The sequence below is a fragment of the Chiloscyllium punctatum genome, chromosome 6 (assembly GCF_047496795.1).
Source record: "Chiloscyllium punctatum isolate Juve2018m chromosome 6, sChiPun1.3, whole genome shotgun sequence".
NCBI lineage: Eukaryota > Metazoa > Chordata > Chondrichthyes > Orectolobiformes > Hemiscylliidae > Chiloscyllium > Chiloscyllium punctatum.
In genome coordinates, this window is record NC_092744.1 from 45,068,492 (window position 1) to 45,094,292 (window position 25,801).

Below are 25,801 nucleotides of genomic sequence, written 5' to 3' on the forward strand. Positions count from 1 at the left end.
TTGGGGAACTTATAGAGCAAAGAAATATTCATTGAATAACCTTGAACAATTTGCAATCTGACATTTGCTAAACCCCAAATTTCTCAAACTGATTAACAAATAATTGCAAGGAACCAATATGGAAAAATGTAATGTGCTCACTTTTAATTGGAGTAGTGATTCTACAAGTATCCTGAGCTTTCCAGTATACTATGATCAACCTATGTTGGTAACCATTCTGACAAATTCCTGGTTACTGGTCTTTTAACATTACATTGATAATGCTATTGCAAGTATTAGAGTTCAAGGCACCAGACTATTTGGAGCTGTCACATGGATAAATGGTTCACATTATTCTGTAATAAAGATAAACCAAAACATTCCTTGTTGTAAAAAATATACAGCACCTATGAGACCAAGTTTGTATCACCATGTTTGTTTTTGCTCACAAATGCATGGAGCCAACAGGACCTTTAAATCACAGTGACAAGTCATGACAAAGACAAAGTATGCTTAACATGTTTTAGTGAAACCTTTGCACATAACTAATAGAAAATCCATCTATCCCTAATACTACAGAACATCCTTTGCTTCGATTTCCACAGGAGTAAGTAAGCAATTTTGATTAGTTCTAGCTACCAAGGTCATTCCAAATTATTGCTGGTGAAAACATATGTGTACCTAACAACAGTCTCCTGTCACTACAGGTTATTAAAAGACAAGTGGCTTGCTGAATCTAGGAAATCATAAACTGCATGACAAATAATACACTGAAACACTTAACCTTATTTGGTACCACATTAAAGGTTCAATGTTTTATTGAACGTGAAATGTAACATTAAGAATTTTTAAACCCAATGTGCTCTAAAATAGTAAAACAAAAGCAGCAATAGTGTGCGGAGGCTTTGTGAAATCTGAATGAGCAAGTAACACAAAAATCAAATTAAAAATACATCTGGATATGGATGTGACACCAACAGAAGTATTGAACCTTGAAAACTTTGTTTATAATTACATTATCGAATATTCACATAGATACTTTTAATAAAGCAAAATTTCATGTAGTAGTAAACAATGAGACTGGGCAATCTTAAAAGCCACATCACAGCACAAAACTATCCTCATGATTAATTTCTTCACAAACATCAATAGACAATAGTTGCAGGAGTGGGCCATTTGGACCTGCGAGCCAGCACCACCATTCATGATGATCATGGCTGATCATCCACAATCAGTATCCTGTTCCTGCCTTATCCCCATAACCCTGGATTCCACTATTTTTAAGGGCTGTATCTAACTCTTTCTAGAAAGTATCCAGAGACTTGACCTCCACTTGACTTGGCCTTCTGGGGCACAGCATTCCATATATCCACCACTCTCTGGGTGAAGAGGTTTCTCCTCAACTCTGTTCTAAATAGCTTATCCCTTATTTTTAAACTGTATCCTCTGGTTCTGGACTCACCCATCCGTGGAAACATACTTCCCGCCTCCACAGTGTCCAATTCTTTAATAATTTTATATGTCTCAATCAGATCCCCTCTCATCCTTCTAAACTTAAGTGTATACAATCTCAGTCGCTCTAATCTTTCAACATATAATAGTCCCGCCATTCTGGAAATTAACATCATGAACGTATGCTGCACTCCCTCAATAGCCATAATGTCCTTCCTCAAATTTGGAGACCAAAACTGCACACAATATTCCAGGTGCGGTCTCACCAGGGCCCTGTACAGCTGCAGAAGGACCTCTTTTCTCCTATACTCAATTCCTCTTGTTATGAAGGCCAGCATGCCATTAGCTTTCTTCACTGCCTGCTGTACCTGCATGTTTGCTTTCATTGACCGATGTACAAGAACATCTAGATCTCGTTGTACTTCCCCTTTACTTAACTTGACTCCATTTAGATAGTAATCTGTCTTCCTGTTCTTGCCACCAAAGTGGATAACTACACATTTACACACATTAAACTGCATCTGCCATGCATCCGTCCACTCACCTAGCCTGTCCAAGTCACCCTGTATTCTCATAACAACCTCCTCACATTTCACTCTGCCACCCAGCTTTGTGTTATCAGCAAATTTGCTAATATTACTTTTAATGCCTTCATCTATATCATTGATGTACATTGTAAACAGCTGCGGTCCCAGCACTGAACCTTGTGGTACCCCACTGGTCACTGCCTGCCATTCCAAAAGGGAGCCGTTTATCACTACTCTTTGCTTCCTGTCAGCCAGCCAATTTTCAATCTAAGTCAAAACCTTGTCCCCAATACCATGTGCCCTAATTTTGCTCACCTATCTCCTAAGTGGGACCTTATCAAAAGCTTTCTTAAAGTCCAGGAAACTACATCCACTGGCTCTCTCTTGTCCATCTTCAATGTTACATCTTCAAAGAATTCCAGAAGATTAGTCAAGCATGATTTCCCCTTCAAAATTCCATGCTGACTGTGACCTATCCTGTTACTGCTATCCAAATGAGTCATAATTTCATTTTTTATAATTGACTCCAGCATCTTTCCCACCACTGATGTCAGGCTAATCGATCTCTAATTCCCTGTTTTCTCTCTCCCTCCCTTCTTGAAAAGTGGAACAACATTAGCCACCCTCCAATTCGCAAGAACTAATCCTGAATCAATAGAACATTGGAAAACGATTATTAATGCATCCACGATTTCTAGACCCACCTCCTTAATTACCCTGGAATGCATGATATAAATTCCCTTCATTTAATCCATTACCCTAAGTCCTTCAGCCACTATTACATCTGGGTGATTGCTTGTGTCTTCCCCAGTGAAGACAGATCCAAAGTACCTATTCAACTCTTCTTCCATTTCCTTGTTCCCCATAATAAATTCACCCATTTCTGTTTTGAAGGGCCCAATTTTAGTCTTAACCATTTTATTTTATTTTCACATATCTACAAAAGCTTTTACTTTCCTCCTTTATATTTTTGGCCAGTTGCCTTCGTACCTCATTTTTTCTCCACTTATTGCCTTTTTAGTTATGTTACTCTTTAAAAGTTGCCCAGTCCTCCAGTGTCCCATTCATCTTTGCTATGTTATACTTTTTCTCTTTTATATTTATACAGTCCTTAATTTCCCTCATCAGCCACGGCCACCCCTGCCTCCCCTTAGGATATTTCTTCCTCTTTGGAATGAACTGATTCTGCACTTTCTGCATTATTTCCACTGTCATCCCTGCTAGGGTATTGAACCATTGAACTTTGGCCAGCTCCTCCCTCAAAGCTCCATAGTTCCCTTTGTTCAACTGCAATACTGACACTCCCGATCATTAATAAGAAGATTGAAAACAACAACTACAAGTCATGATCTTATTGAATCCTTCTGATTTAGAATAAGTACAATGTAACTACAGGTCGGGTGATGAGTTAACATTACAAATTTCTCAAATCATCACAAAATATCACAAGAAAAAGGAGCACTGAGTGGTACAAAATGGAATATATTGTACTTGGTTTGGGGTGCAAAATGTGGTGAAGCCTACTAATTGACCAGTGGAATGCTTTTCATCCAATTTGCATAGGTTTTGGTCAATTCATCGCATCTGAGGCAAAAATCCTAAAATAAAAATGAAGTCCTTTACGTATTTGAAATAGGTAAATTAAGTGCCAACTATTGCTGAAGGATCCCTTTTGAAACCTGTTAGCGATGAGCATGAACATACAATGAGAATGACCTGCTGATGATTCTTCAGCAGTTCCCATGGCCAATAACTTAAGGTTCCTGAAATTATATTGATGCAATAATACAATTTCTGCTTGACTGGAGGAGCAGCAGTGTTGAGCACCTTGTCAAATCCAGCAGTTTGATTTAAAAATCTACGTTGTCTAGTTTCCACAAATGCTTCGTAGAAGCAGATAACAGGATAGAATTGTATTAAATGTAACATGGTCTACAAGCACATATATTGTTCAGTGGGTTGGTTGCTGGCTCAAAATTAATTGCTGCCATTACTCCTCTCTTTTATTCATTCACAGGTAAAGGGTGTCACTGGCAACACTAGCATTAATTGTCCATCCCTAATGGCCGGGAACCACATTGCTGTGGGTCTGGAATCACATGTCAGATAGATCAGGTAAAGATCGCAGTTCCTTTCCCTAAATGACATGAGCGAACTAGATAGATTTTTCTGACAATCGGCAATGGCTTCATTGTCATCATTAAACTTTTATTTCCAGATTAATATTGAATTTAAATTCCACTCTCTGCCATGGCAGGATTCAAATCCAGATCCCCAGAACATTACTCGGGTGTCTGGATTAAAAGGTTAGCAATACAATCACTAAGCCATTGCCTACCACAGATCTAGTATGTTTACTCACATGCCTGGGGCCAGGCTAGTAAAATAAGGAGATAAAGACTTCAGTAGACAGGTTGCATAAGTCTTGGACAATTATGAGATTGATTTGGACAAGATTAGAGTGGTGCTGGAAATGCACAGCAGGTCAGGCAGCATCGAGGAGCAGGAAAATCAATGTATTGGACAGGAGCCCTTCATCAGGAATTGATTGGGACAGCTATCAAGAAAGAAATGTGTATACGTAGTGTTTCACCAATAATAAGAGTGAAACTCACTGGTTGAGGAGCAACTGTTGTTTTCTTCCCTTATGCTGTGAATAACAAGTGAACAATGGAGATGAAAATGGCTGCCACTACACCCAGAGTGCGTAGTAAGTTTCATCCTGTGAGTTTCATCCTATGCAAATTTTGAGTGATGTGAGGCCCTTCAAGGGGCAATAGTGTTACATAGACACCCTGATAGAAAGGGTGAAGTATATTTGTGAGCACTACCATACTAACTTAGTCATTAACTTACAGTGTGCAGTCTAAATCTTTGCACCAAGCATGCTTGACCATATCATGTGACTTGAGAAATGAATGCCAGTAATAGCTGTGATGCACAAACCATGTTCTGGAGCATTGAAAGACTGACAAAGTAGTAATCCCCCTTGTATAGACTGACTGCAGGAGCTAGTCAGTTCACACCTTGGCACATAAAATATTTTGCAGTGCTAAGAACAGCTCTGTACTTTCAAAATTCAGGTGTATTTGAACAAATGACTTAGAAACAGGAGTACACCATTTGGCTTCTGAACAACCTTGGAGGCCTTTGAAAATGATATGTGGTTTTGGAGGTCCTACCTCCAGTTCCGACCAATATCATTTTTGTTAGTAGGCGACAAGGTGCCAGGAATTAATCACACAGATGCTATACTGTTTTTGCATAGCAGATTGCTATCTGTTATCCATCCAAAAAAACACAGCTTCCTCCACAGAGCATCTGGGACCAATGTAAACAGGGCATGCAAAAAATCATGCTCAAGAATTATTAATGAGTGTTGCTGAATGTGAACAAAGAAGTGCCAGTTAGAATATTTAATTCAATGTCAAATCGAAAGCAAAATATAGAGAGGGAATTGTCAGATCATGTACAATAACAACCAAGGTGGTGAAATAGCTTCTGTATTGAATATCCATAGTAGCAGCATTGGAGGTGGCGATGGGATCCAAAGTAGGGTTTTACATAGCCTCTTTATACACAGTTTTTAATATACATTAAAGTTTTAGAGCTATGGTATCACATAGTTGTATCTATTGTATACAAGTTTGTGTGACATCTGTCTTGGGAAAGCGGGAGATAGGTTAAGCACTTGCTAGCCATTATTCCTAATGAGATTCAAATGTCTGTCCAGTCTAAGCTTGCGTAATTAAAAGGTGTTAGTCCTTTTGTCTTTTAGGTTGGTAATGTTAGTAAAAATACTAGACCCATATGATCTAAATAAGTGAGAAATGAAATAAAATTACTGAATAAAAGTATAGAGGATATTGAACTGATCTCCCGCAGCTGGGTTGTGAGATTTCACTTACTTTTGCTGGTTTTGACAGTTCTTGCACATTCATTCATGCAGTTGCACAGAAGCACTGTTTTGATAGCAAGTTTCTTAAAGAGGATAGCTGCCCTATTTAATATGTATTTAAAAAGTACATACCAGTAGAGGAAACTTCGATGTTCTGCAACCTATCCAGGTCCTGAGTTAACCTTTCCAATGTTTTGAGTGAGTTACGGAGACACAATGGTGTGGCTGGCATTGTTCTGAGAAGGCTACACTATTAACATTTATTCAGGGGTAGCCTTTGGTATAGAAGTACTGTTTGGACCAATAAGAATTTAAAGGTATAAGGAAACAGTAATGAGTTGGAATGAATGTTTAATTTAGTAAATAGTGCAAAAGTAAAGTGTACTACAAAAATGCAGTTTTATGAAAGAGTGAATGGAAACATGGTATAGTAAACATAGTGCGCTTGTGAGTGAGTTAGTAAAGAGTTATGAATGGATGAACATAAACATGGTATAGTAAATGTAGTGTTCTTGGGAGTGAGTTAGTAAAAGAGAATCATAATATAATATCTCATTGAAGGAAAATTGGATTAAGGGAGAAAGAGACTAAAGAAAGAGAAAGTAGAAAATATTTTAATTACTTTACCACAATTCCAGCAATAATTAAAATCTGAATTATTGATATAGCACATTCGTAAAAGTTAATTTTCAGAACTAAAGAGGTTGCTTGATAGCAATTAAGGGGTTAACATGCCATTAAGAGCCAAATAGATTGACAATTATTCTCTCACCTTTTTGATGAGTTTTGTTCATATTTATTAAACAAGGACAACAACTTCACACTATTTGATACATCTGACTATGTCAGATGGTGAGATACTATTTTCATGCAACTTTTGGAGAAAAAAGGGTACTTTGGATAGCAAGCTCCTGCATTCTGTGTACAGTCTTCGGTAAGGTCATGGGGAGTGTTGCTGAACAAAGAGACCTTGGAGTACAGGTTCATTGCTGCTTGAAAGTAGAGTCACAGGCAGATAGGATAGTCAAGGCAGCGTTTGGCATGCTTCCCTTTATTGATCAGAGCATTGAGTATAGGAGAAGGACGGTCATGTTGCGGCTGCACCAGACATTGGTTAGGTCACCTTTGGAATATTGCATGCAGTTCTGGTCTCGCTGTTATAGGAAGGATGCTGTGAAAGTTGAAAGGGTTCAGAAAAAATCCACAAGCAGGTTGCCAGGGTTGGAGGATTTGAGAGAATAGGATGGGGCTGTTTTTGCTGAAGTGTTGGAGGCTGAGGGGTGACCTTATAGTGGTTTATAAAATCATGAGGGACATGGATATGCTAATTATTCCTGGGCTGGGAAAGTCCAGAACTAGAGGGCACAGGTTTAGGGTGAGAGGGGAAAGTTATAAAGAGATCTAAGGAGCAATTTTTTCGCACAGAGGGTGATGCGTGTATGGAATGAGCTGCCAGAGGAAGTGGTGGAGGCTGGTACAATTACATTTAAAAGGCATCTGGATGGATATGTGACCAGGAAAGGTTTAAAGGGATATGGGCCAAATGCTGGCTAATGGGACTAGATTAGGTTAGGATATCTGGTCGGTATGAACGAGTTGGGCCGAAGGGTCTGTTTCTGTGCTGTACATCTCTATGACTAATATCCAATTTCTAGATTAAAAAAAACTGTAGCTGTTGGCCTCAGTGTAATTTATATGGCAAAACCCAGCCCATTGTGTGTGCTTTTATTAAATGCCTGATTTGCCTACATGTGTGCAGTACTGATATGCACAACACATATGTTATGCAAAAAAGGGCACAGGTCAGCTTCTTTTGTTGCTGATGATTGATTTTCAATTCTCAACTGTGAGAAAACTGTGCCTGCAGATACAAACTGAGTGCAGAGATGTTTTGCAGAATGAAACGCTTTCATGTGGCAGAAAAATCCTGTCCCTCTTGGAATAAGTATTCAGCAAAAAGTGGGGCCTTCAGTTTCTATTTTGATGTACTTTTGGGACGAAAACAAAGCATTGATTTTATTAAGTTGTACACATGTTTTGAGATGAAAATTCATACAAAATAAAAAGCTGCTGCTACATCAAATATGGTTAAGGCAAGAGTTTATCTGAAAGGGTGTGGATGTGTTTTGGAATTTTGTGCAATGAGTAGTGTACCAGCTGGATGGATAATGTATGGCAAAATGCCATTAACTTAACTGGGTTTGATTTGGTCAGTGCTCCACAAAAAATGAGGAAGGATAGTGAATTGCAGCGTCTGCTTTTTCTTTGGTGTGTGTATCTGTAGGTAAATTAAAATTTGTTGTGCATCTTTGTTATGTCAGAAAGCTTTGGCCAAGCACAATTATAAAAGAAGTATGAGTGATTATTTAACTCCATCTGTTGTTTCTCTGGAAATTATTTCATAAGTTACAATTCGAACTTGAAGTCAACCAAAACTCAATTGGAAACAATATTCCTTCCACATGAAAGAAATAGGAGCTTCCGGTCATAATAAATCAATTTAGGTTAACCCTTTCTCCCTCTGCAGACATTAAATTGAGACAAAGATGAAACCATTGCGTGCTAATGCTTAGTGGTTGATAAGTAATTTGTCAAAACAGATAGGACAGTCACAGATAAAATAAATGAAAAATCTTCCGATAATTTGTGCCTTATTTGAAGATAAAGAGGCCTAATATGCATAAAAGTTATAAAATAATGCATTTAAGTCCGTAAGAAAAATGACCAGGAGTAGATCATTTTGCCCCTCAAGCCTGCTTTATCACTCATTATGATTTTGGCTGATCCAACATAACTCACATCCATTTGCCTTTCCATATACCCCTTGATTTCCTTTGATCGAGTATCTATCTCAATCTTAAATATAACAAGGGCTCATCCCTTACAGCTTGATGTGTCAAGGAGTTTCAGAAACTCACAATCCTCTGGGAGAAGAAATTCCTCCTTGTCTCAGTCTCAAGTTGACAACCTTTTATTCTGAGCCTATGCTCTCTGGTCCTAAACCCTCCCATGAAGGGAACCTCCTCTCAGCATTTACCTTGTCAAGCCCCTTAAGAATCTATGTTTCAACAAGATGACCTCTCATTCCTCTAAATTCCAATGAATAGAGTCCCAACCTGTTGAATCTTTGGTCATAAGACAATTCCTCCTCACAAAAGCAATCATCCTAGTGAACCTTCAATGAGCTGCCTCCAATGAAATAAAATCTTCCCTCAAATAAGGGGACCAAAACTACTCAGTACTCCACTTACGATTTCACCAGCGCCTTATACACTTACAGTAAGACTTCACAACTCTCATACTCCTTATATGTCAGAGACTTTAAAGAGAACTACAGAGAAAACAATCGCAAAGAAAGTGCAATATCATAACTACAATACCTCTTTGAAGAGTTGCATAGGAAAGACATTTGTTTCATAACTAATTCAGTGAATATCAGCGATGATTATTTTTGCTGTTTACTGAGGAATAGTGCACTCAACTTTTCACAATATTTCATATAAATTAATAAAATACCTTTTGGATATTGTGTTGACCCCAAATTGTCATATCCCTCAAAGTTTACATTATGTTCATCCAATTTACGTCATGGGGTTGCAAAAGTTTAGTTAGTTATAGGTTTTTCTCATAGTCAAGCAACAGGAACACCAGTTCTGACACATTGCCATTTCTTTCAAAATATTAAATTCAACCTTTTATCACATACCAGCTGTCATGCTGCCAAAAACTAAAACTCCACTTTCTTAAACAGTTTTGATATTTTGGGCCAACTACCCTGAAATGCTCATGTGGCATTAACTCTGTCTCCATTATTACTTTGAATTTATTATGGTATGCTGTAACTGATACAATTTTTGCAATCCATTCACTGCCCTAAAATGCTTTCTTTTATATAAATCAACTTTATTGAGGCACATAGTTTACCGCATAGATTAAGTGAATTACATAGAAACAGGAACAGAGCAGGCCATTTGGCCCAAACAGCTTATTCTATCATAAAACAAATTCAAGGCTAATATGATTGTGCTTTAATTCCATTTAAGTGCCTGCCTCCCTTAACTTCTGAATCCCTTATAGATCAAACATCTGTCTAAATCAGTGCTGAATATATTAAATAAGCCAGCTTCCACTGCTCTCAGGGATAGAGATTTTCAGAGATAAATGATTTTCTAAGAGAAAAAGGAACCCTACCCATTTCTATCATAAATGGGAGACATCTCATTTTTTAACTCTGCCTGCTAGTTCGAGATCTCCCCCATGATATACAAAGTTAAAAGTCACACAACACCAGGTTATCATCCAACAGGTTTCATTGGAAGCACTAGCTTTCGGAGCGCCACTCCTTCATCAGGTGGTTGTCATCCTGCTGAAGGAGCAGCGCTCTGAAAGCTAGTGCTTCCAATTAAACCTGTTGGACTATAACCTGGTGTTGAGTGATTTTTAACTTTGTACATCTCAGTCCAACACCGGCATTTCCAAATCATGATTCCCAGGATGGATACTGCATTGCCTGCTGGTAGGAGAGCCAGTGAGAAACCTAGCTTCTTTTTGGAAAGATCTGCTGAACCATAAGCAGAACAGCAGTGGGCTGACTATAAGCAGGTTTTCGCTTGACACAAGGCCTTGGTGTAGTATAGTGTAATATAAAAATGATGATGAACAGAAGTGAACAGATTAGAGCAGAAGACATCAAACTTGAGATCTGTATTCAATAATATTGAATATTTAAATATTAAATCTGTAAATAAATAAAGGAAACTAAAGAATGTTATGGTACAGAAGTGAATAAAATAATCCAGCTCTGGGTGAACAATGAGCTAGAAGGAGAAACAAAGATGAATGAGTCTGTGAGAATGTCTATGTGGGTGTCTCTATGTGTTGAGAAAGTCTGTGAGAATAATGAGCCTGGGCCTGTGAGAATGAATGAATCTAGAGAGTGAGTGAGTCTATGAGAATAACGAGTGAGTCTGTGAGAGTGAGTGAGTCTGTGAGAGTGCATGAATCATGAGAATGAGTGGGTGTGAGAATGAAGAATGAGTCTGTGAATGAATGAATTGTGAGAGTGACTGAGTTTATGAGAGTGATGAGTAAATCTGTGAGAGTAACTGAATAATGAGAGTGATGAGTGAGACTGAGAGAGTGATCAGTGAATGAGTCCATGAGGGGGTCAGTCTATGGGAGTGAGTCATTTTCATTAAGTACCCTTCCTATTAAGTTATCAATTATTCTTTAACGTTAATTTTTCAAAATTCTTATAATAGTGTCAGAACTTGACTTTTGCAAAATTTGCTCATTTGAGTCTCAAGCAAGAAAACAATTCAAATGTAGTCCCTCAAATAAATAGGTTGAACAACACTGATGTACACCTCCAACAATAGCTCTGGCAAATCAGTTAAGAAGGAAACTAGACCCAACTTGGTTTGAGCAATCCACTTGGCATGTATGGGTTCCATCTCCCCCGGAACAGACCGGAATATACCAGAAATCTAAATCCTTTACTCTTGTACCATCTTTCCAGACACACATCCACCTGCTTTATCTTTTTTTTTGGTTTATACCTACTTGACTATGGCACAAGGTGTGATCTCAAAATTTCTATTTTTGAGATAAGGTTTGCTCATTTTTTACCTGAAACCCTAATTACAGGATCACACAGATACTAATGTGGACAAACTCTGACTCCTCATCCTCTGCACTTAGGGTGCTTTGCAGTTTTTCAGTGACACCCTTGACCCTGGCACCAGGAAAAATATCATCCTGGATTCATGTTTGCAGAGACAGAAACATCTGTGTACTCCCCTAACTTCAAATCTGCTATCACAAGACTCTCCAGGTCTTCTTCATGCACCCATGTAAATCTGAGTCAGCTAGGACATCATGAACACTGATCTTACTGCACTCCTGATATGAACTGTCTCTTTTATCAGTAATCACTATTAAATATTGATTTGAGATTGAGATTTCTACCATTCCCATTTATTTTCTTGACTGTTTAGTGGTCACATGTTCTGTCTTTTCCTGTATTGTCTTAAGTGATTGTAGTGATTGTAGCAAGGTCAGCCTGGAAGACCTTACAGAAAATGAGCTCCCTGATTGGGGCTGTTAATCTGTTCCAATCAAGGAGCCCTGGCTGATGGATATTAGCAGGAGTGTCAGAGGTTCTGTTCACTCTGAGAACTGGCTCTGGAACCTGGATCAGTGTCAAGGACTCTCAATATATGAATAAAGGTAACTTGCTGATGGAATACCAGTCTCTGTGGAGTTATTTCAATGACCACATGTTTTCCAGAAAGTTGTCACCCTCACAGATGTGCCACAGTATGTTGCTGCTCAAGCTCCGAAGCCCAGAGCAGATGACACTTACTGAACAAATATTTATACAGTACACAGGAAACATTCTTGAGTTTCCAGATGGAACACATTGCATAGTTCAGCTAACAATAATAGAGCTTTTAATCAAAAGAGAATATTGCATGCATTGATATTAATTTTTCTGCTTCTGTTGTCAATTCTGCAGCTACTTAAACTGACTTCAGAAGGTTGGAGAAAAGGCATCAAAGCCGATGTACTCACCAACTAATCATTTCTTTGTCTTCCTGTGATGTTAACATTGAATTTGTTTTCTTCCTCTCTCACTGCAGATCTTTTTCACAGTGACTACCACCCATCTCACACTCCTCCCGGTCTATTTCACAGTGACCCTCACCCATCTCACAATCCTCCCGGTCTACTTCACGGTGACCCTCACCCATCTCACACTCCTCCCGGTCTACTTCACAGTGGCCATCACCCGTCTCACATTCCTTCTGATTTGCTTCACAGTGATCCTGAGCTGTTGCACACTCGATCTCACAGCAACTCCATCTAACAGCTTTCCCTATGACTGGTGGGTTATAACAAACAACATGATCCTTTATAACTATTTGTAATAAGCAGGGTACTGACCATATTGAACCAACCCGTACTTACAAAACATGGACAATATTAAATGTGATTTCATAATTGGACAACATTTACTAAACAATCATAAAATATGCTCAGAATTACACTGACGACCGATGTACAATTGTCAGTTGGGCCCAAAATGTGGCTTGCTTACACTTCCCACAAGCTACATATATAGAGGCAGAGGGTTCTGTCCTTTGTAAACAGATGTACAAGTAATCTATCTTTTTCAATGAAGCAATAGCTTGAAGGTTAAATGTTCCCTGCTGTGTTCCCCACTGTTCAATTAGAACAAAGTAGCCTAGTTTGAATTTAAAATAAAGCATGGGGGTTACCTCTTTCCTGGTGCATTTTCCATGGATGTTTTAACCAATCAGTATCCTCTTGCCAACCGATCAGAATCTGCTTCTCAAGCAATATAAGTTGTCGTTTCCTTTCAAATGTAATATTCTTGCAATTCAAGATGAATGCAATGCAAAACATTTGGGCAGGAATTTTATTTTCAGCAAGTGCCTTAACATTAAGCAATATTTAGTTTCTTGTACTCACAAAAACAAAACTCCACAATATGGGCTGGATCTTACACTTTTCAGCAGGATGAATGAGGCAGGATGCTAAGTGAGTTGTCCATGCACTTCTGCCCCTAATGTCTCAGCTTATTGAATCAGATACTGTATTGTCTCTTCATGGTGACCCAATGGAAAGGCAGTGAATTAACAATGAAGGGGGCTCCAGGCTTCAATGGGATTCTAAGCCAGGACATCATGCAGCAAAGAGAATATGGGTTAACAGGAGGTCTATCATTTCAATCTTTCTTTATTTCTTATGATAGGCTTCTAAAAGTTAAATAAAATCACACAAAAGTATAAAACCACACAGACTCTTCACAACTTCCTCAGCAGAATCTACTGGTACACTCAGTCACGGTTCCAATGGCAGACTCTTTCTTCCATCCTTGTATCAGCTGTCACAGTTTCCATAGAAAGCTCCTATATTCTTTCATGTCTGACATTCAGAAAATGTAATAGATAACAAGAAATGACAGATGATTGAGTCATTAAGAAGCTCAAGAGCTTGTTACTTTTAATTTCAAAATGGTGAGCAGTCTTCTGATTTCCCTGCACTTCTTTGTACGTTTTGGAAAACTGGCATGACACCATCATAATGCTCACTTCCAATTTGCATGATTTGGTTGAGGGTGGGGAGTCCACCCATTTATTACCATTATCTCCAATGCTTTGATTCCCCTATGCTCCTCGTAACAGAAACACAATTACTCCCTAGTCAAGTTAGAACTCTGAACCTTCCTTGCCACTTCACATGTAATGTGACCAACATTACTTTGGGCACATTGCCTGTAAACATCATCATTTGTATTCACATGAACCATTTCTGGTTTGTAAGTTAATTTTAAATGAACACAATCTAAGTTGATTCTGTATTTACATTGCAACGAGAAACGTGCACAATATTTAAGTGCAAGTGCATTGATGGCATCAATGGACATCTAATTACATACACAGAATATCAACTGACTTGTGACTACATATGCCTTGGGCACAAAAAACGTTCTCTACTCCTGGTGGAAAGTGCATTGGTTTCATTTACAGCTTTAAATGTTGCTACTTGATACTACCATAGGCATTACAATGACCAGAAAGCCCTTATCCTAACCCAAATATTCAAGTCAAAGATTGAATTGTGGGAGCAGCAAAGTTCACATGAACGTAGCAGAATTCAGTCTGGAAAGTATCCCAAATGCTTCTGAGTTGCCTTTAATGTAACCAAGTCCCAAAGAGAAGATTGTATTTTAAGAATAACTTTAATTTATACTATTGCTTTTCACACATCAAAAAAATCCTAAATCACAGCAGTGTAAGAAGCCCAATGGTACTAAGGCAAAAGTGTTCTTAAACTCATGAAAAATGACCGGTTTTGAGTAGGTCCTTGAAAAACAAAGGATTGGAAAAGCTTAGATTGGAACAAAAAGATTCAAAATTGTTTTAATGTGAAGATGCCAGTGTTGGACTGGAGTGGACAAAGGTCCAGGTTATAGTCCAACAGGTTTGTTTGGAAGCACTAGCTTTCGGAGCATTAATCCTTCATCAGGTAGCTTTACAAGAGACAGAATAAGACACAGAATTTATAGCAAAAGATTAAACTTGATGTCTGTGTTGATATGTGTGATCTTCTTGGAGATCCTCTCCACTTTGAGCCAGTAGTTTGTGGTGTTGATATGGAGGTGCAGGTGTTGATATGGAGGTGCAAGTGTTGGACCGGGGTGGACAAAGGAAAAAGTCACACAACACCGGGTTATCATCCAAGGTTGGACCATAACCTGTTGTTGGGTGACTTTTAAAATTGTTTTAGACAGTAAGGTACAACATTCAATAGCAAAGCAACTTATTTATAGAGTCATAGAGTCATAGGGATGTACAGCACAGAAACAGACCCTTCAGTCCAATTCATCCATGCTAACCAGAAATTCCAACCTAATCTGGTCCCACTTGCCAATACCTGGCCCACATCCCTCCAAACCCATCCTATTCATGTGCCCATCCAGATGCCTTTTAAATGTTGCAATTATACCAGCCTCCACCACTTCCTCTGGCAGCTAATTCCATACACGTACCACCCTCTGTGAAAAAGTTGCCCCATAGGTCTCTTTTATATCTTTCCCCTCTCACCCTAAACCTATGCCCTCTAGTTCTGGACTGGAAAAGAAATGTGCCACTTCAACTAAAATAAAGTTTTACACTGAGTCTCAGGAGATAGTTGGGCAGATGACCAAAGGGGATAGGTTTTAAGGGGTGTCATTAAGCATTAAAAAAAATGACGTAAAGATTTTCAGGGAGCAAATTCCAGAGCTCGAGGCCTAGGCTGGTGAGGGTATAGCTACCAATTCTACTCAAATTGGAGGATCACAGGCATCTCAGAGGTTTATGGAGTCTGAGGGGACTGCATGGTTTGGGAGTGTTGAGGCCTTGAAGGAATCTTAAAACAAGGATATTTCTGGAAGTCACATGGGTTCTTGGGTTATATAATAGAAGTATAGGACACTTAAGCAAAGAATTTATACAGTTTGTTTTTTATGTGAAGAAACACTGGTTCAATCTCAACTTGAATCTCATGACTATAGAACATATATCCAGATCACTTGTGGATATATTGAACTTTTCAAGATGTACAAAGTTAAAAATCACACAACGCCAGGTTATAATCCAACAGGTTTAATTGGAAGGACTAGCTTTCGGAGCGCCACTCCATCAGGTGGATTTCGGAGCAGCGTTCCGAAAGCTAGTGCTTCCAATTAAACCTGTTGGATATAACCAGGTGTTGTGTGATTTTTAACTTTGTACACCCCAGTCCAACACTAGCATCTCCAAATCATGACTTTTCAAGATTTGGTTTTGAAAGTAAGGACTGATTCAGCCAAAAGATGACTGCAGATGTAAATTCAGCAACTGCCTGTGTGGATCCATGCAGTGTCACACCTGCACAGTGTTAGGGAATTTTCAAACAGCAGAAGTGGAAGAGGAAGAGATAAAGTGAGGCTGTCTAGCACCCCCAGCCCAAAGCAGGAAGCTTTAGTCTTATAGAGATGCACAGAAAAACAAGGTTAGAAATTGCCAAAAAGCACTGGTCTGTTTGTGTTTGCATGCTAGTGTGTTAAATAGAATCCTGTGCAGATAACACTTGGAAAAGAACAATTTAACACCCCTGCACTACAGGCAAAAAAGGAAAAAATGCACCAAGTCCTGCCAGTTAGTCATTAAATGGAAGCAAAACAAAAATTTTGGCTAACCTACAAAACCATGAAATACAAAATTGACTGCCCACCTATCTACATTCCATCCTGTACTCAGAATATGCAACTCAACTATCAATGTTCCGGTATCTGTTTGTTGAGAATAACCCAGAGACAAATCTTTATATCTTTAATTTCCATCTTTTTCAGGAATCAGTTATCATTTCTAATCTGTGTGTATCAGAGTTGTGTTATTGTTTCTCCTGGTTTAACAAATAATAAACTCTTCTTTTGTTAACTCAAGAAACTGTGGTGAAATTGGTTTTCTTTACAACAATAAATTAATTTGGTCTGGAAGAAATGTATCTAAAAAGAACAGGACCTTTATAAAGTTATCTTGTTGCCAACTACTGAGGGAGTGGATCAATAAAGCAAGGAGCCAGTTCTTCCTCCTCATCCAGGAGCTTGGTTTTGGGGCATACCATCTGGAACAGTAACAAAGTAGAGAAACTTATCAGTGTCTGTTGGTAACAAATCTTCAGGGCAGCATGCTTGAAGAAGAAAATGAAGGCATTAGAGAGGTTGCAGAAAAGATTCATGAGAATGATTCCATGGAACAGAGACTTCTCTTGTATAGATGAACTGGAGATTTCCATTGGTTGTTCCTTTTAGACAGGCTTGAGAAGAGCTTTCATAGAGGTCGAGACAGAGTAGATAGGGAGAAACTTCCCATCGGTAAAAGGATCAAGAACCAAAGAACACAATTTATGAACTGATGTGGTTTCCTGAGAATAAATCACCACTGTCAACATGACAGGGTCTGTGTCTTCCGAATATGTAACCCATGTAATAGAATGTCACAAAATCTGGGTTCTTGTCGAGACACATGTCTTGAAGTTTATTAACAATATTAACTAACTCCACTGAGAAGATATCGTAAACATAGATAATGTCTGGATTTCTCAATAACAGCACCTCTACCAATTTGAGTTCACTTGACAACCAACACCATATACACACCAGTGTGTATATGTACACACTGACTGGTTGACTAACTGTTGAAGCTACCAATTGCTTAACTGACTACTTAACTTTCTGTTTAGCTGAAAGCAAGGTGGAGATATTTTATACTACAGTATTGCAGATTGCAGTATCATCAAACTGTGAGGAGCGACTTAAGGAGATTACAAGGATAGAGAGGGATAAACTGGCTCCTTTTAGAATTAATTAACATAAATTAATTTGGGTCTGGGAGAAAAGAATTAAAAGGGAAGGGATAATTTTAAAAGTAACCCTGTTCCTAACAATCGAGAAGGTAGGTGACCAATCAAAGGTAACCAGTTCATCGTACTTATCTGGGAGCTTAATGATTTGGGGTATCCACCTGAAACTGTAACACATTCGGGACCTTCACTTAGAGTCTGGTTGAAACACATTATTACTTGTATGAATTAGTGTAATCCTAGCCTGAATTTTGTTTTATATTTGCTGGCAATGACAAATTACATTGCAGAAACAGGTCATACGTAGCAATGGAAATATGTTAAATCTACAACAAAAACAGAAATTGGTGGAGAAACTCAGCAGGTCTAGCAGTATCTATGGGACGAAAGCAGAGTTAACATTTTGAGTCTAGAGAACTGGTAAATCTGGGCACTTCAACACATAACACTGCGTACCATGATGTTGAATTGCCTTTTTTTTCCAGTTCAGTTTTTTCTGATATGTAGAAAGAGTGAAGCAAGAGGAATACTACCAAGTGAATCAAATAGGATTTGATTTACATGGCTTATATAATGTACAACAACATTTTATTATCACTTCTGTTAGATGCTACAAAATATAACCATAAGGTATATAAATTACACAGAGGGTGATGCGTGTATGGAATGAGTTCTCAGAGGAAGTGGTGGAGGCTGGGACACTTACAGCATTTAAAAAGGATCTGGATGGTGATTTGTGATGAGAAATGGTTTGGAGGGATATGGGCCAAGTGCTGGCAAATGTGTCTAGACTAGATTAGATTAGAATATCTGGTCGGCATGGACGAGTTGGACTGAAGGGTTTGTTCCGTGCTGTACATCTCTATGACTCTATGATTTTAAATATTCATTATAACGTATTTGAAACATAGAAATGTAGGAAATAGAAGCAGGAATAGGCCAGTAAGGGCCTTCCAGACTTGTTCTGACATCTAATGTAGTCATGGATGTCGTCATCCAATTTGATCTCACTTTCTCCTCATACCCTTTGATCCCCTTGGCCCTCAGAACTATATCTAACCGCTTCATCAACCAATTGCTGTGGTGGAAAAGAAATTTCTCCTCATCTCAGTACAAACATAAATGTCTATTCCATTTTGTACTGCAAAGTAAAGGAGAAGCACTTTATCCTGAATAACTTTAAGAAGTGAGAATTACGAACCAGAAGTAGTAATTTCTTCCAACATTGAAGCTGACCAACATTGAATAACTCCAGTAACTTTAAGACGTTTTTGGAAGGTCAACAACCTGCAGTGTAACCTGAAACAAAAGCTACTGACCTCGAATACTTATTTAACAAGACCTGTTTGCTCATGAACAACAGATGGATCAATCTCCTTGTACAAACTAATAGTTCACAATCACATAACTCATCACAGGAAACAGAGAACTGATGGATAACAATACTTAAACTTTCAGTAGATTTCCTCAATGATTTTGGTCAGTGAGAAACAAAGTAACATCTTTTGAGTGCTTCATCTATTTTGAATGGATTTTACCCTCCCCCAACCCATGATGAACCTTGGTCTATGTGTAACAGAGAACTCTGTTAACAACCAATCAAATTGAGCTCCCTTGGAAACACAAGGCAAGTGTTTAATCCTATGTTTGTGATTATTATTGCTGAACAAAAGTTGACCCCTGCTGACCAAACAATCCTGTTTACTGCCAAAAAAGGGTTGCAATCTCTTTTTATCAACAGTATTCCATAAGCATAGCAGCTTGTTGGGCCTCCACTATAGCTGTGAATGGGAACAATTCAGTGCTAATGAAAGAGCTCTGTTGATACTTGCCTCAGCCAATTTACATGATTTTTTCTCCCCCAGCAGTAAGAAGTTCAGGCAGTAATGTAGGCACTGCCACAAATGGATATAAAGAGTGGCATTTCAAAGAGTTATTATTTAGTGACCTGGGAGAATCTGAAATTTACTACCCACATACGTTTGCACAGAACATTCAGCTCTGTGTAGATAATCTGTTGTGACATTTCCTTCCAGAGGTCTGTGAACTAGCCATAGCAAAGCTGCACACCTGTTAACTCAAGGCTGTTCACACATTAAATCACACTTTTTCTGAATTGTCTGCACAACATAAGCAAGTAGTTTAGCAGTCATTGTCTGCATGTTTACATTTACTACATACGTTGTTTGAATGATTGAGTATAATTGTCTCATTATTAACAGAAATACATTTTCGGCGAATTAAAATTGATTTTGTCAGCCAAATAATATGAATGGTTTTAACGGCTGAATTTGAGATGTTTTGATTTAATGTGAATTGTGTCAAATAGTTTGGATGATTTTTACCGCAAGGCCTAGTGGGTTTCCTTGACATATCTTACAAACTCACCTCATTAACTACCAACTCAACCCCCACAACATCCCTTTCATTTGATTCCAGCCTCATCTTACTCCATGCTGTTCGCAGGATAACTCTCCATTGTCAGGTACCACCTTTAAAAACCCAGCTGGACGAGCACTGTCCACCTGGAGTTGTTCTGTGCAGTTTCTGACATTTGTCCCAGACAAAACAGAAAGGGAGAATTGGCACTTTGTTTTGTGGAGAGGAGCCTGGGAGGGCCTGTTGGGGCTACAGGCCGGATGTCCTTTTCTCTTAGGACCAACAGTGAAGGCCATCATGCACGCCTGCCAAATCCAACATTGCCACTCGGTTTACAGCCACCTCTTTTAGATTAGATTCCCTACAATATGGAAACAGGCCCTTCAGCCCAACAGGTCCACACTGACCCTCCAAAGAGTAACCCACCCAGACCCATTCCCCTACCCTACACTTATCCCTGACTAATGCATCCAACACTATGGGACAATTTAGCATGGCCAATTCATCTGACCTGCACATCTTTGGATTGTGGGAGGAAACCGGAGCACCAGGAGGAAACCAAAGCAGACACAGGGAGAATGTGCAAACTCCACACAGACAGTCATCCGAGGCTGGAATCTCAATGTCGGAAACACAGCAGTCATTATTAGAGACAGAGAAGTATCAGCTGCCATGGTGAAATAATGTTGCATGGGCAGGGACTTAGTTAAGTGAGTCATACATCTTCACACTATATAAGTATATCCATGTCCAATTGGAGAATTGTATTATTACTCATTGTGCTGAATTCAACTTTGCAAAAGAGGAAGATTGACTTCAGATACAGTGTGTGTGTAAATTGATGCAATCTCTATTTAGTGTTGTAGATCTGGACATTAGACCTAGTTGTTCTCCAGGCCAATCAGTTAATTAATGACCCACGTATATACCTAATTACATGGAAGGTTACTCTTGTACATCCTATTCACAGTAGAACAGGAAAAATCTAAGGTAGCCAACTATTTTTCGCTCAATTAGTAAAAGAATGGAAGGAGTCATCAATAGCTCCATAAGCCACAAGTAATTAATTAGTTGTTAATGCTCAGTTCAGATTCTGCCAGAACGACTTGTCTTCAGGCCTCATCACATTCTTAATATAGACTTAGATGTCAGAGTCGAAGTTCAGAGGAGAAGGGAAATTCACTGCCTTTACCATCAAGTCGGCCTTCACTGAAGTATAGTAAGAAGACACCTTAGCAAAATTGAAACCAATGGAGATCAAATTAAAAACTTTACAGTGGTTAGAACATATACTTCATTCACAGGAAAGGATTGTAATTGTTAAATTTGATCTACATCTTTGGTTCCTTCATCAATGACATTGTTGCTGTCATTATTAAGTAAACAGAGAGTGTACATTGTTGCACATCTTGATAATTTGCATTTTCTGACATTTTTCTTCTTGCTAAACTCTCTTCTTATCATGAGCATTACATTATTTTCTTGCAGTTCTCCATTTTATTGTTACCTTAATTTCAATGTTGATGATTCAGAGCCTGTTGCAATCCTCATTCATCAAGTAGAATCGGCAAATTTCTCAGGATGGTGAAAGTTATTAAAAATATGAAAGACAATTCATGGTGATTGAGCACTAAAGAGCTCCAGGTTGTCCAAGGATCCATTTTTGGACACATTGTGGCAATGTTCAATATCCACATTGTATGCATTGTTCTGGCATAGAGATTTAGCTTGTCTTTTTGTAGAGAAGCTTCCCTGCAGAGATATCACAATGGTTTGGATCTAATCTAAATTTCCAATATTAACTCTGTGTTGGCATAGTTCCTCAAAAATCACCTTTGTTTCTACTGCAAAGATGACTTGATTCCACCTTTGATCCAAAGAAGTAAATTATATGTTTTGTAAGAATCATTGTTAAAGTCCATTTGGCCACATATATTGCTGTAGCTGCTGTGGTCTGCCCCAGCAGTGTCAGGTTTGAATTTGAAATTGGTGATAAATGGTGTGTAATGGATTAGAGTGTGAGGTTTGCAGTGAAAATGAGATTGCCAGAGAGGGCATTGGTGCCTGAAGTTTGGATTCTGATGTCTATTTAGCAGCTTTGATTTTGTGATAATTTAAATTTGAGCTAATTATGACCGTTCTATGATCCATATGAAGCCTCAGGGATGAGCAATAGATACAGTATTTTTTTTATTACATAGAAAGATATGAATTAGTATCAAAATCAATGCATCTGACATTGATCAATCAGAAAACTGTGCACTTACCTCGTTATGTTTTTAAGGTCACAACTTCAGATATTCATGAAGAGCTCCCTCAACATGTACAGACCTATGAAGAGGAATACCACAGACAAAACCCACCCTTTTTATGTCACAAAATGGCATATGACAAGTTTAAAGCTTCAACACATGAATCTTGGTGAATAGTTACAGTGGGTCAGTTGGTGAGGTGGTTGTGGGCGACTGGGTGAAGTTGTTGAGGTGGGTAAATGGGTAGATTGGATGAGGCAGTTAGGTTGGGAATATTCAGTTCAGTAGATGGATGAGTTATCGGCAATAGTCTGGCCGGATAGGAGATGGTAGTTAGGTTGGGTCAAAGGGCAATCAGTAGTCCGATCTAGATGAGAAAGTAAGTCGGGGTATGGTTGGGTCTGGGTGGCATTGGTTTATGATGGTTCGGAGCTTAGACAAGAGCAGGGGTAATTGGGTTGGGTTGGATGTCAGGGAGAAATTGTATGACCATGACATTGGTGGTTTATGGAGGGTAATGTGGTCAAGTTGGGTTGGTAGTAGATTGGTGGCAGGGAAGTAATGGTTCTCATCAGGCTGGATAGTCAAGTCAGGTCATAGGGTAATCATATACTCAGCTGTGTAGCCAGGGCAGGCCACAGATTGGCAGAGATAGCTGGATCAGGTTAGATGTGTGGTTGGCTTGGGAGGTGTGCATTGCTCAGGCTATAGTCAGGTGGTCAGCAGTGTTGATGGAGGTCTCAGTTGTGTGCTCATCCAATTGCTTAACCATCCTTAAACTGAGTAACTATCCAGGTAAATAATAAGAATTATCAAAAGTCTCCAATTCTAATTCAAACTTTTGTGAATTACAAGGTAAGATGTCCACTTGTAAAAATGATTCCAATCAAGAACATAATTTGAACTTTTAATAGAACTTGTTTTCTCCTCAGTAATTGAACCATAATTGATGACAGAATACTAAACATTTATGACAGCGTTTATAATTACAGCAAACAAGTAGCAAATCTCAAACAGCTCAAACCATTCACAACTGTCATAAATCATTCCTTAAAGTTTATTTCCATTTCTGAACTAAATTGAATGGAGCTTTTAAAGAATTTATCAATAGGTGGTGATGTGATGTTATAACATGGCAAAGTTGTAGACCTCAGAGAGATTGACTCATTGACCATGGCTTCTTTAATGAGTACTTGGGTTTATGCTTTTAGGTGCCAGTATGCCTGTTTCACCATTTGTCAGGATGTATTTTATTCATTTTTTATAAATCATGCTCATTTACTCCCTAATTTAACACAGCCACTGCATTCCCACAACAGCTTTTGACTTTAAATACACTTGGCAATATTTTCTCAAGTCAAGGCTGGAACCCGTAATGAAACTCAAGATCAAAATGAGATAATGGCTGGAATGTTATTGAAGCCTGGTTTCTCTCACTGCCAGGACTGAAAGTGGACCTGAGCACACGGGCACAGACCATAGGATACTGCACAGTATTCTAATGACAGCAACCAATTAAGAAGCCACCTCTGGGACTGTTGTCCAACTGAGTTCCGTGGCCTGCCTCTAGAGCTGCCAGCCCAATTAGCTCTTTCAAATAACGGCTGCTGCTTGAGGCTGCAGGAAGAAGTGGGCATCCCATGACAGGGTATACTCCATGAGGAGGAAAACTTCTTCAAGGCAGGCATCCTTGCAAGAGGATTCGCAGTAGGGTTAAAATCAACGAGGTAAAAACAATGACTGCAGATGCTGGAAACCAGATTCTGGATTAGTGGTGCTGGAAGAGCACAGCAGTTCAGGCAGCATCCAAGTAGCTTCGAAATCGACGTTTCGGGCAAAAGCCGTGAAGGGCATTTGCCCGAAATGTCGATTTCGAAGCTACTTGGATGCTGCCTGAACTGCTGTGCTCTTCCAGCACCACTAATCCAGGGTATACTCCATGGCCAAATTAGACTTATCATTTCAAGTGGGGCGAGGCATGCAGCTGCTGACAATTGGAGGATTGTATGCTTCAGTAACAACTTTAGTGCTGTAGAGTGCTACCATAGTGGAGCTTGGGCACCTACATGAGCCCTGTTTTGGGTGTTAAGCATAGCTCATAAGAAAGAGATTTCCTACTTGCTGGAAACCATTGGGAGACTGCCCATTATCCTGGCAGTCTCTCACTGTGACTGGAGTAAAGTAAAATTGGTAAAGTACCATCTACAGCAGAAATTGGCCCTTCATTGAACTATTAATTGGTTTAATTGATTGCAACATGATGTACTGATGGGATAATTAGAACAGCAACTACTACGTTGTTACAGAAAGAGAGAATATACTAGTTAGAGTGGGCTGGACTGGGTATCTGGAAAGGTGAAAAAATGGCACAGATAGCATTAAGAGCAAAGCCTGACATTTGATTTAATTCATGGAATGTAACCATCACTAGCTCATCTCACATTTATTAATATAGTCAATTGATATATATTATAAATAACTTTGACCCAGACTGATTCTGTGTCTTTTCACTCGTCGCAGGTTATGATCATGAAAATACATCCATTATCCTAACACTTCACCTTCTAGTAGTTATCTAATCTTCTCTCCATACTACCATATCACTCCCAGCACCATAGATTCTTATCTTATCAAGGAGCCTTAGCTGCAGTTGCTTATCAAACCATTTTTGGATATCCAAATACATCACATCTATTTTTACACAACGTGGAGATGCCGGAGTTGGACAGAGGTGGACATGTTTGTATGATAGGACACAGCTGAGGAAGGAGCAAAACTCTGAAAACTTGCAATTTCAAATAAACCTGTTGGGCTATAACCTGGTGTCATTTGATGTTTGACCTATATTTACACATCCCCTTTATGTCGGCCGTCGTCTCCAGAGGGAGAAAGACAGGTTAAACGAGGGGACAAATCTTGGGAGTTGAAATATAATGTGGAAATATTTAAAGTTTTGCACTTTTGCAGGAAGAATGGAAAAATTGAATATTATTTAAGAGGGAAAGACTGCAGAAAGCAGCAGCACAGAGAGAATTTTGGATCTTTGTGTATGAATCACAAAATACGAATATCTGAGAGCAGCAGGAAATAAGGAAAGCAGATGAAATGTTAGTTTTTAAATGAAAGAGAACGGAATATAAAAATATAAACTACACAAGTCAGTAGTAAGACCACAGTTTTGCTCTTCTTATCTATGGACAGATAGAATGGCATTGGAGACAGTTCACAGAAGATTCAAAAGACTAATTCCGGTATGGAGGGCCTGTCTTCTAAAGACTGATTGAGTAGGTTGATCCAGTAGTCAGTTGAGCTTTGAAAAAATAGAGACAACTTTATTAAAACTTACAAGATTCTTGGGGACTTGTATAAAAGGAAACAACTTTTCCTGACAACAGTCG